This window comes from Eptatretus burgeri, chromosome 12 (genome assembly GCF_056783735.1).
Source record: "Eptatretus burgeri isolate ZD-2024b chromosome 12, Ebu_testis_v1, whole genome shotgun sequence".
In the NCBI taxonomy this organism is placed as follows: Eukaryota; Metazoa; Chordata; class Myxini; order Myxiniformes; family Myxinidae; genus Eptatretus; species Eptatretus burgeri.
Genome location: NC_140972.1, coordinates 43,451,684 through 43,463,631, shown reverse-complemented (window position 1 = coordinate 43,463,631; position 11,948 = coordinate 43,451,684). Strand labels below are relative to the sequence as shown.

General features: G+C 45.4%; 1 protein-coding gene across 8 annotated transcripts in view; it reads right to left on the bottom strand.

The window, feature by feature from the left end:
* HERC1 (HECT and RLD domain containing E3 ubiquitin protein ligase family member 1) overlaps positions 1-11,948 on the bottom strand; it is a 964,782-nt gene that overhangs the window by 929,325 nt on the left and 23,509 nt on the right. The window lies entirely within an intron of this gene.

The following is an 11,948-nucleotide window of genomic DNA, read 5'->3' as shown; positions in this document are numbered from 1 at the left end:
CACAATATGGTATGACCGCAGGGCACAATCAGCCGAGAAAACCTTATCTTCCAAAGTTGCTGGCGAAACCGTTTAGTCACCAAGTGATCTTCAATATAGACCATAGAGATGACATGTGTCTTGATGCTAAAATTATCCCTCCAGGGAGGAGGGAGGCTCAGAGTGGGTGGATTTTAGGATTGAATCAAAATTAATCCAGAGGATCATCCTTGAAGCCTCAAAAACAATGATTAGTTAGGCTTTCAAAGATAACCGAACAAACAATTGACCTGCCAGTTCAATACTGAAAGCCCTGCCATTGCCAACCAACTGAAAGCCATCTTGTATTCCCCATGTTCCCCACCCCATCCCATCCCTCTCCCTTCCACAGATCTCCTAATGTCTCTGTTTCCCACTATTTTGTCCTTCCCACTCCCACCCCTCTTGTCTCATGCCCCCTTTGCTGTGCATTGTGTGTTAACTCTCATACGAGCCTCGACAAGATGTACAAAAAAAAAAAAAAAAAGACCACCAGTCAGGAAGGGAAAACCATTATGAATGAGGAAGGGACATGCAGCACAAGGGGAAGTCACAGAATGTTCGATTTCTGAAAGTTGACTCGCATAATGTGCGAGTGATGCTAGTGTTTTGGAGGAATCAGTGGAGCTAGGCCAAATGAAGCAAACTTTTCCAAAAAAAAAAATAAGGCATAGAGGTTATACCCCCCCCCCCGATACCCCCGAGAGGGAGTGTGGCATTGTAGATGCCAGATATTGTAGATGTAGATGCCGATACCCCCGAGAGGGAGTGCCGGTCATCTCTGCCAGAGGCTGAAAGTAACTCTGTGCCAGACTGGAATAGGGGCAGTTCATAAAGAACGTACGCTCTACTTCTGGGTTTCAAAACCACCCACCCCATCTGTATGCAGGCCAGTGACCACCCACCCACCCCCCTCATACATCGCTAATCGCTTGCAACGCCAGCAGTTCCTTATGAACCGATGTTTGTAAGCCATGACTATGCAGTCCCAAGCGGTGTAATTTACCTTTTTCTTTTAATATCACAGCATGTCATTTATGAAAATAAAAGTACAAATTGACATTCAAAACAATGTTAATGTCATAAATGAAAGTAAGTGTGCATATAAAATTGTGTTCCATTGTTTTAGTTAAATCTGACAAAAGCTTCAAATGTAATATTTGTCTCGGAGAGACTTTTTTTTTGTATGTACTTTATGAACGGCCCATACGGGGAATCAGAGCGAAGTGAGAAGGGCAATAAAATCGGAACGAGAGCAAATTTCAAAAAAAAATGGCTCGTGTTGTTCTAGATAATAGTCCGTAGTATCTGAATCACTAATAACATTTGATCTCTCTTGATAAATGAGGGAGGAGATACGATTTGAAATCGACGATTTTCGCAACTTTGACAGCCTCGTGACGTTGACCTCGACCTTGGACGACCTTGAAAGTTGTATCGTTGTGCATGTCTCATCGACCTTCTTTCCATTCCACTATTGGTTATTTGTCTCCACTCGGTTTGATTGTGGACGGACGGATGTACGGACGGACGGACAGACTTCGAGACTGGGGTTATTAGGTCATCTCTACTGAGATGATAGAGATGACCTAATAATTAATAATAACCTGGCCTCCAAAGACAATCACCGAATGGGAATCCTCCATCATGCAAAGTCCTTCCTTGGCCCACCTGAGCTCCTGACCACATACAAAGCTTTCGTCTGCAGCCTGATGGAGTACTGCTCTCCCCTCTGGGCTGGTGCTCCTGCCTCTCACCTTTCTCGGCTTCACACTGTTGAAACCAAGGCATTTAGGATCATTGGTATTGTTACGGCTGTGGAAATTCGCATTACACCATGAAGGGCCCGTAGGCGAGATATCTCTAAGTACATGTGTAGTTAGCCCCAAACCCGTTGTATAAAGGGAATTTATGCGATTCATCCAGGCTGCGACGCTTTGAGATAGCCGTTTTTCTGTTCTATCTTTATTTTGAACCAACCACGTCTCAACCGCCATCACACAACAACCACCATGCCAGCCATCGTCACCAATTGCAACCAGGCTCCAACCCTCGGACAACAACAACAACGCCAACAGCCATGACCTTTACTTTCACAACTCAATCCCACAGCATCGCATCACCACCATTCCCAAACGGCACCATAACCATCAAACCACCACCGAAAACCCTCCACCACCTTCACCTCTCTCCTTCTACGGCCATTCCCGCACCACCTGTGAACACTGAGTGTCGGGCTGTCTCAGGCCCGTTCGGCGATTGGTGCCGAACGCACCGAGCCGCGAGCGCAAATAGCGGCCTTTCCGAGGGAAAATTTGGATCAGGAACACTACACGCCCACTTTTGTTCCATCCAATTAGCAAGTGCGGAGCGCTTGGCCCCGCCTCCAGGCACGTCTGTGTGAAATCGATATATGCAAATTCTAGGATCAGGGGAGATTCACGCCCCTTTTCCTCCGACCAATTGGCGAGCGTGGCTCCGCCCCTGAGGCCATCCTGATCCGGATATTTGCATATTGTTTTCTCCTGCCGGCCTATAAAACGGCGAGCACAAGGCGAACTAGAGGCGGAGCACTCGGGAGAGTGCAAAACCTCCGCCGCCAATACTGCTGGGTCACTCAAGTGAACCTTATATCCTATTCATTAAATATGTCAACAGTGCTGAGAGTTATACTTCTTTTCTCCAACATTTTTTGAGGGGGGGGGGGGGGGGTTGGAAATCACTTAAAACATGTAAAAATGAAAAAAAAAAAAATTCGAAATTTTGTTGAAAAAAAAGTTGCAAAATTTTTTTTTCTCTAACAATTTTTTTTGGGGGGGAGGGTTGGAAATCACTTAAAACATGTAGAAATGCAAAAAAAAAATTTCTCTAACAATTTTTTTTGGGGGGGTAATTTTTTTTGGGGGGGGGGGGTTGGAAATCACTTAAAACATGTAGAAATGCAAAAAAAAATAAAATTCTCTAACAATTTTTTTTTTGGGGGGGGGTGGACCAAGTCCAAAATTTAATGGCATGATCGTTGGACCATAACTAACCCCCCCCCCCACCAAGTTTTGTCGAAATCCGTCGAGGAGTTTTTCCGTAATACTGTTCACAAACAAACAAACAGAAAGTGGTGAAAACAGTAACCTCCATCCATCTTCGAAGATGGCGGAGGTTAATCAGGGGAGAGCGAGTCGAGTCATCGGTGTGGCAGAGAGTCGAGTCGGGTGGAGAGTGAGTCGAGTCATCGGTGTGGCAGAGAGTCGAGTCGGGTGGCGAAGTCATCGGTGTGTCATCGAGTTGGGTTCTGGAGTCGGCTGAGAAGAGTTGCGGGAAGAGGCAAAGGAGCTCGGGTCCGAGGCGAGAAGGACGGCGGTCGGCGACGAGGCCGCGGTGTGGGATCGCTCGTCGCGGGACCTAAGCCAACCAGCCATTCTCCCTCCCCCAGGGCATCAACAATTCCCCGTTTCCCCCGCGCTGAGATAGTGCAAAAAGGTGGCCCCGTTCCCACCCCACTCCAAACGTCGTGCCAACGAGACCCGCCAAGGAGCACGGAGTCGGGGCACAGCCACGCGGCCACATCTGCGGCTCGTCCCCCAACACGTCACGAGGACGCGGGTAGGACCTCCCCCCCCCCCCCCGGTCTCGCGGGCCTGGCCGCTCCTTCAGGTCATGCGCAAAATTGGCCTACAGGCCTGCCTGCCCGCTTGTTTATGAGGGTGGCTTCTTTCCTTTACTTTTGAGTAAATGTGTGTTGGCGCCGTCTGTAAAGTAGAACTGTATAAGTGTTTCCGTGTGTGCGCGTAGTCGGTAGTAACTCTGCGTCGTTGTTGCTTTTGTTTTAATTGCTATATGTGCATTTTTGATTGTGTATGGCTGTATATATGTGCTTTCCGTGTGCCGGGAAATAAATGTGCTTTGTGTGAACTGTTTTCCCGTTTCGCTTCGTCTTTTCTTTATTGACCCTCCATCCTGCTTCACGTAAAGGGTTTGTAATGGGCTTAATACACCTGGTAATTAATCGGAACCGTGGAGGCCGACGATAACACCGCTCAGTTATCACTGTAGCACGGAACGGACCGCTTAAGCGGTTCGTGTCCGGAGTCGACCTGCGGCGAGGTACGATCGCCCGGTTTACCATCCGCGTGGGTACTTTGGTAGGTAGAGTTTGGCGAACAACCCTATCCTACGTGGGTGGCCGATTGGCACGACTGTGGTGAGGTCGAAAGGCCCACCCGTGACTGGCTCCGGGCGATAGTTCCCGGAGGGTCACGACTGAATTGTCCGTCCGGTGGGCAACGCAGTCGCGATTCGAGTGAAGCGGCCGTTCGCACGCCGGCGGGCGCGGATTAGCAACAGTATCTCCCGTGGTGAGGCTGAGTCTTTGGGCCTCTCACTCTCTCACCGCAGGCAGGTCAGTGATGTTTCTGTCTTCGACTATCTCCTCTCTGGTCTCGCCCCCTTGCTCTGTCTGTGAAATCCCCCCCCCTATATTTCCACAGAGTGCTCAATATCCACCAGCAACCCCCTACTGGTAAAACTACCTAAATCACGAATCACTGCTCACCTCCACTCTTTCATTCCTCTTTTTCTCCGCCTTTGGAATAAACTCCCTCACTCTATTCATTCCCATTCTTCCCTCCAGGCCTTCAAAACAGGCGTTCACCACCACATCTTATCTTCCACCATCCAAATCCTAGATCTTTTCTACCCCCATTAATCCACCCCAAACCCACTTCCTTCAAATTCCCTGCTTTCCTTCCTGAAAGTCCCTGTAGTGTCCAACTTGTTACCCCATGTTCCCTGCACCATCCCTCTCCCTTCCACAGATCTCTGAATGCCACTGTTCCCCACCCTTTTGTCCTTCCCTCTTGTCATGCATTGTGTGTTAGCTCTCACACGAGCCTTGACAATGTATATGTAAAAAAAAAATAATAATAATAATAATAATAATTATATTCAAGGATGTGATAATGTGCATTGGGCAAAATACAGGGAGACTGAATGAGGAAAAAAGAAACAACCCATGTTGCAGTACAATTAGTTATTTTGTGGTCAGAGCGAAAAAAAAGGTGTGAATAGTCTTGAAAAGTATGCTCTTGGTTGGAGTCAACAAACATACTTTGAATTATAGTTCAAATAATTATTGCAAAAGACAACAAAAAAGAGCATTTCTGTCGATTCTTGCTTCCACGAGGGAGATAAATTTGGAAGAGCAATTATTTTTTAATGAGGTGGTAAATACACACAAACACACATGATTTATGTATGTATTATTGCAAGAGGAAGCACTCAGGTTCCTCCCGAACGGCCGGCCCTATAGGCTGATGTGCCACGCTAATTCATAAGCAACCACAACCATTAATTAACTTCAACTCTAACAGGGTTCCCCATCTAACACCGTTTACCTGAGGAGCTGACTCGATTAACAGAGGTCCATGCCCTCAGCAAGCATACAGACTACTGCCGAGCGAAACAGTGAGTGCGCACTGGCTAATGAGAGCAAATCACATGGAGTAAAACTTCCCGTCTACCAATCATGCTGGACCATTGGAGGAAAGGACACTATGAGCGGGTTGAACTGAACAATTACTCTGGGTTTATGTCGAAGGAAGTGCGATGAAAGGCATGTGGTACAGTGTAGACAAGGGGTTTATTCACATGGGGTATTCGTACAGCAGGGACAAACAGTATTTCTGTGGTGCAGCAAAAGACATAGTGATAGAGATTCATGCAATAAAGGGACAAAGAACAAAACTAACCCGAGATATTTATATTACAAAGTCTTACTTAGCTTTCTACGACAGACACCATTACAATCACTCCATGGAGGGTAGATGAGCAAGAGAGATAAGAAAAGCTGAGGCATTGGTGGCCTCTGGCTTACATAGCACGTACAGGCGGCACGTGCCAATCCAAAATGCAGGGAAAGTAAGGGTGGGGGGTAATGAAGAGCAAAGGGTTGTGGGTGCATGATTAAGAGGTACGACCTTTGACCTTTCGACCTCAAAAATATTTAATTTCCGAATTTAGTGAGACACTAATTGCTGTTAACATTTCAGGTCAATTGGATAAAAATTGATGTTATAAGTTTAATCATGAGTTGACCGTTGACCTTTTTACCTCAAAATCAGTTGGTTTCCCAGTTGTGACTACTACAACTTGGTAAAATTTTGTGAGGAGGAGAGAGGAGATTGGGACCATAATCTGTGCAGAGTGTTGGTGCTGCCCAAGCAGTTTCCTTGGCTATTGGGCACAATCCTGGATGGGTAGCCACTCCGACACAGTATACCAGCATGCTGGCACTCATTTTGCCGATCTCAGAAGGATGACAGGCCGAGTTACCCCACCTGGTATTAATTTAACAGCTGAGCGGGATTCAAGCTCAGGACCCTTGGATCCAAAGCCCACCACCCTAACCATTAAGCCAACAACAGGCATATGAAGTTTCGTGAAGATCGGTTTAAAATTGTGACCTGTAGGCCGTTGACTGACAAACAGACAAACACACAAGGCGGTGTCAGGCGGTAGCCTGACAGGTATGACAAAATCATGCAAATGGGATCACTGTCACCTTGACCTTTGAAGAAGGTCATTTTGACGATATCTTTCTCACCAGTGGCTGAGAAACGATTTATAACAATGAAAAATTGAGCATCTGATTTGTTTATTTTTGAGTACATTTTCAAAATAATGTTACAACATGTCATAGTAATGTTTCTGTCACAGTCATAACCCATGTTGCAACACCGAACTCGTCCGTCCTACTTATAGCTCATTTCCGCCTGTCCCCATCATGAGAATGTGGTGTTATGTGCGTTTTCCAACTCATTTGTGTCAAGTTTGACCATGTCACGCAATCACTTTTGGTCGTATCTGTTTTATGCAAATGACGTCACCGTTACCTTGACCTTTGACCTGTAAAATCAAGAAACAATGATAACTTTACTTTTGACGAAGATAGCTGAAGGCGTTCACAAGTTATCACACACAGAGACAAACAAATGAGACAGACAAAAGACAAAAAAAAATGAGACAGACAAAATTTTCAATTTTCGTCATAACAAATGAAAAATCACTCATAGAAAGACACTTGGCAAAACAGAACAAAGTAGAACGGCACTTGGTAAAGCGCATACCTCCACCAGGCTGAACAATTTACGTTTCAGCTGGATTTGCACGAAAATCAAATCTGCTTGTTCTTGTCACCTAACCAACTCATCCACCAGCTTTGCCATAACTCGTCCACAACCTTTTGAAATATCATGATTATATATATATATATATACATATATATTGTTGTGGTTGACGAAATTCGCAAACCACCATTCAGGTCCCTTAGGTGAGCTATCTCTAAGTATATGTGTAGTTAGGCCCAAACCCGTTGTTTAGAGGGAATAAATGTCATTCATGCGGGCTGCGACCCTTTTAGATAGCCGTTTTTCTTTTACTATCTTTATTTTGGACCAGCCGCCATTACTACCACCACCAACCACGTCTCAACAGCCATCACACAACAACCACCAGCCGCAACGCCGCTTCACAACAACAACAACGCCAACAGCCACGACCTTTACCGTCACATCTCGCTCTCGCAACCATCGCATCACCGCCATTTCCGCGCCGCTTGTGGGCACCGATACTGGACTCGTGCAGGGCGCGCACCGAGCAGCGTGTGCAGAAACATCACAGCCTTTCCGAAGAAAACGGATCAAAAACGACTCACGCCCACTTCTGTTCCATCCTATCGGCGAGCGTGGGGCGATTTGGCCCCGCCTCCAGGTGCGTTGGAGTAATATCGCTATATGCAAATTCATGGATCAAAAAGCATTCACGCCCACTTTTCCTCGGTCCAATGGGGAGCCAGTTAGAGGTGAAGGGTCGGAGGTAAAGGGTCGAAGGTGAAGGAGCGAGGCCACGGGGCATATAAGGGGCTGCGTTCGTCAGTCAAGGCAGTTAAGAGTTGGCAGTCGGTGGAGTTGGGAAAAAGTTAAGAGTTCGGAGTCAGTGAAGAGTTGGGACGAGTCAAGAGAGGAGTCGGAGAAGGCGGTTGGACGGAGCTGTGGAGAGGTGGCGGCGGCGAAGGCGGTCGAGGGGGTGCTCGTGTCGGAGTCGGGGAGCTGGGGAGGGAGAGGCCGGCGGCGCGACCGAGTTCGTGGTGGAGACGCTCGTCGCGGGACCCGAGACAGGGAGATATCCTCCTTCCCCCGAGCATCAACAACCCCCTCCTGTTTCCCCCCACGCTGAGATAGTGCGAGAAGGGGGCCCCGTTCCCACCCCCTACCAGACACTGTCCGCGAGGCCCGCGGAGTCGGGGCGCCACCGCCATCTTGCGGCTCATCATCAGACGGGTAGGCCCGACGCGGTCTCGGCCCCAGGCCCGCCTACCCCCCTCATCCTTGAGGGTGGTCCTTTTCTTTTGCTTTGGGTATATGTGTTGTCGGCGCCGTCTGTGAAGTAAAACTGTACAAGTGTTGCCGTGTGCTTGGTAGCCAGTTAGATCTGCATTGTTGCATTTGCTTTTTGTGTAATATTGTGTTTCTTCTTCTTTTACATTTGCTTTTGGTGTAATTGTATATGTGTGCTTTCCGTTCATCGTGAAATAAATGTGCTTTATGTTGCACTGTTTTCCCGCTTCGCTTCGTCTTTTCCTCTATTGAATCTCCATCTTACTTCACGTAAAGGGTTGGTCGTGGGCTAAAACGCCCGATAATTAATCGAACCGTCGAGGCCGACGATAACACCGCTCGGTTATCCCGATAGTACGGAACGGGTCGCTTAAAGTGGCCCGTGTCCGAAGTCGACCTGCGGCGAGGTGCGATCGCCCGGTCTACCCTCCGTGTGGGTACTTAGGTAGGTCGAATTTGGCGAGCAACCCTATCCCACGCGGGGGGCCGGTTGGCACGATCGTGGTGAGGCCGAAAGGTCCACCCGTGACTAGTTCCCGGCGTTAGTCCGAGAGGGTCACGACGGGATTGTCCGTCCGGTGGGCGACGTTCCGCGATTCGAGTTACGTGGCCGCTCGCACGCCGGCGAGCGCGAATCCGCAACAATATATATATATATATATATATATATATATATATATATATATATATATATATATATCTATATACATATATATATCTATATATATATATCTCTATATCCATACATAGATATATATATATATATAGATACATATATATATATCCATACATATATATATATAGGTATATATATATATCCATACATATATATATATATATATATATATATATATATATATCCATACATATACATATATGGTTTTTGGCCTCACCTTTGAATTTTATAAATGAGGCCCATGTTGACTTTTTGACCTCAAAAAAAGTTGGTGCTTGAATTCAGTGACCTAATTCTGTTCAAATTTCAAATCAATCAGATGAAAATTGACGATTTTGGAAATAACACCTGAGTTGTTGACCTTTGGCCTATGGCGACTTTTTGGCCAAAGTTGACATCCAAAATAGTTAGTAGTTGAATTCAATGAGGTGATTTGAAAATAATGTTCAAATTTCAAGTCAATCTGATGAAAATTGACAATTTTAGAAATCTGGCCTATGTTCACCTCTTGTCGATTGTCAATCGACTGTCGCACGGACGGTACCTACAATCTCCAAAAGTTTCAGAATGATTGGATGAGTGGTTTCAGCTGTGGGCGAGCAGACAGACAAACAAACAAACTTGGCAAAAAAAAGTTTTTGCCAAGTAACAAACAGAATAACAGTCAACCAACCAATATACAGTACAGTACTTGAAAAAGCTTCGATTTTGCATGCAACAAACCGACGGACAGGGGTGAAAACATAACCTCCTTCCACCTTCGGTGATGGAGGTAATAAACAAGGACATATGCTTACATCAGAGAAAGAACAGGGGGTGCATTGTGGACAGGGTGTGCAATGTGGACAGGGTGTGCAAGGTGGGTTATATTAGAAGGGTATGAAATAGCTGGAAAAGTCATCAGAATAATAAAGAACATATACGATGGATATAAATGCAGTGTGGTCTATAATGGAAAGAAGTCGTCAGAATGTGAAGCCCCAACAGGAGTCAGACAGGGATGCATGCTGTTTCTCCATTACTGTCTCTACTTGTACTAGACTAGGTATTAAGGAGGACTACACAACATGCCAGATATGGAATAGATTGGGCAGAAAGGTGACCATCTGGAGGAGCTCAGCTTTTGCAGATGACATCTGTTTGCTATATGCCCTGCAAGTAACACTGAAAATTAACACCAAGAAAACAGAGAGAGGAGACTACGTGCATCAGACAACAATGCTGTCATGTGCAAGGAAGGACTTAGCCATAGGAGATGTTCACAAGTTTACATATCAAAGGTCTATAGTCACTGTAACAGGAAGGGAGAGGGGAAGGAGGAACTCAGACGTCCAGAGAATCAGAAAGCAAGGGTAGCATTTATGAGTGGTAGAAATCTGGAAATCAGGAAAATAAAACACAAGAACGAAGTTTAAAATGTTTGACAGCAATGGAAAATTGGTTCTACGGTTTGGCCATGAAGTCATTGCGCAAAAGCTGGAATCTTTCATTTATAGTGATCACAAAAATATTTTGCAAATCTTCTGGCAACATAGAGAGAGCAAGAAGAAGGTATAAAAGACTGGAATGAAAAACATCATGGAAGAAATCAAAATTATCACAGAAAATGAGGAGGGAGAGATGGATTGGACATATACTACATAAGGAAAACAACATCACAACAAGACCGATGCACTGGAAGCCTGAAGGATGAAGGAGGATTGGACGACCTATAGAGACCTGGCAGCGTGCGGTGGAAAAGGAGCTGAGGGTTGGAAAAAAACACCTGGACGTCGGTGAGTTTGTGATTCCAAGACAGTCGAAAGTGGCGCAAGTTCCCCAAGAGGCTCCAATATGCCAATTGGCATGACAGGATCATAAGAAAGTACACAAGCAAGATGACAGAAGTAAAACACAAGAAGAAAGGATGGAGAAAAATGGAAGAAGGAATCTTGGGACAAATGTGGTAAGATGAAATGTTATTCATTCAGAGCATGGGAAAGAAATACAAACAGAACGTGTGACAAGAAACAAATGGTGTGACACAATGTGGGGTGTACAAGTACTGCACAATCCACATACCTGCTTTCTTCTTTGGGTACATTTATTTATTTATTTATTTTTGAAGAAACCGTCATGTAGTTCTTGGAACATTGTGAAAGAAAAAGCTCCAAAAAGCAGTTTCCTTGAGGTGCCCTAATCTGGACTATGGCACAATCTGATGTCTTCCCCTTCCATCACTCTACCCCTATCCTCCTAACCATCCACCCCCTACTGTGCACCCCCACCCCCCACACTCCCAGCCTCCTCCCCATGGATGGTTCGGTTACCTAAATGCTGTACATACAACTATCTTCAAGAAAATCAAGCTATATTACGTAAAAAGATCGAAAGGTCATGGCCTGCGATTCAGGTATCCCATTATTCTTCCACAGAACCTTCCACCAATGATAACATCCGGTAAAACGAGTGGGAAAATAAAAATAAATAAAGTATTTCTTTTCACAAATCATATAAATTAGTCAAGGTTATTCCATGATGGGAATGTTTACAGATGTTTGATACCAGAACCCTAAGTTTCCAATGAAATATCAAGTTAAAGTGAAAAAGGGAAAATTAAATATTGATTTACGAGGTCTGCATTTCATCTTCGCTTAAAATCATTAAAATAATTACAAACGCTGCATATAATGAACTTCACTTCTTCTCCTCCTCCTCTTCCCTTTATAAAGGGTGAGGTCCAATGGCACCAAGCTTCTGCTTCTCTAACATCACAAGTAAATTAAATTACACAGGATAATATATTGAGCTCCTGAAATCATCACCAATTCCTTCGAGAGCAGCAGAAATACAGCTAAAGCAACATTCTCCTGAATAAAGCCCCA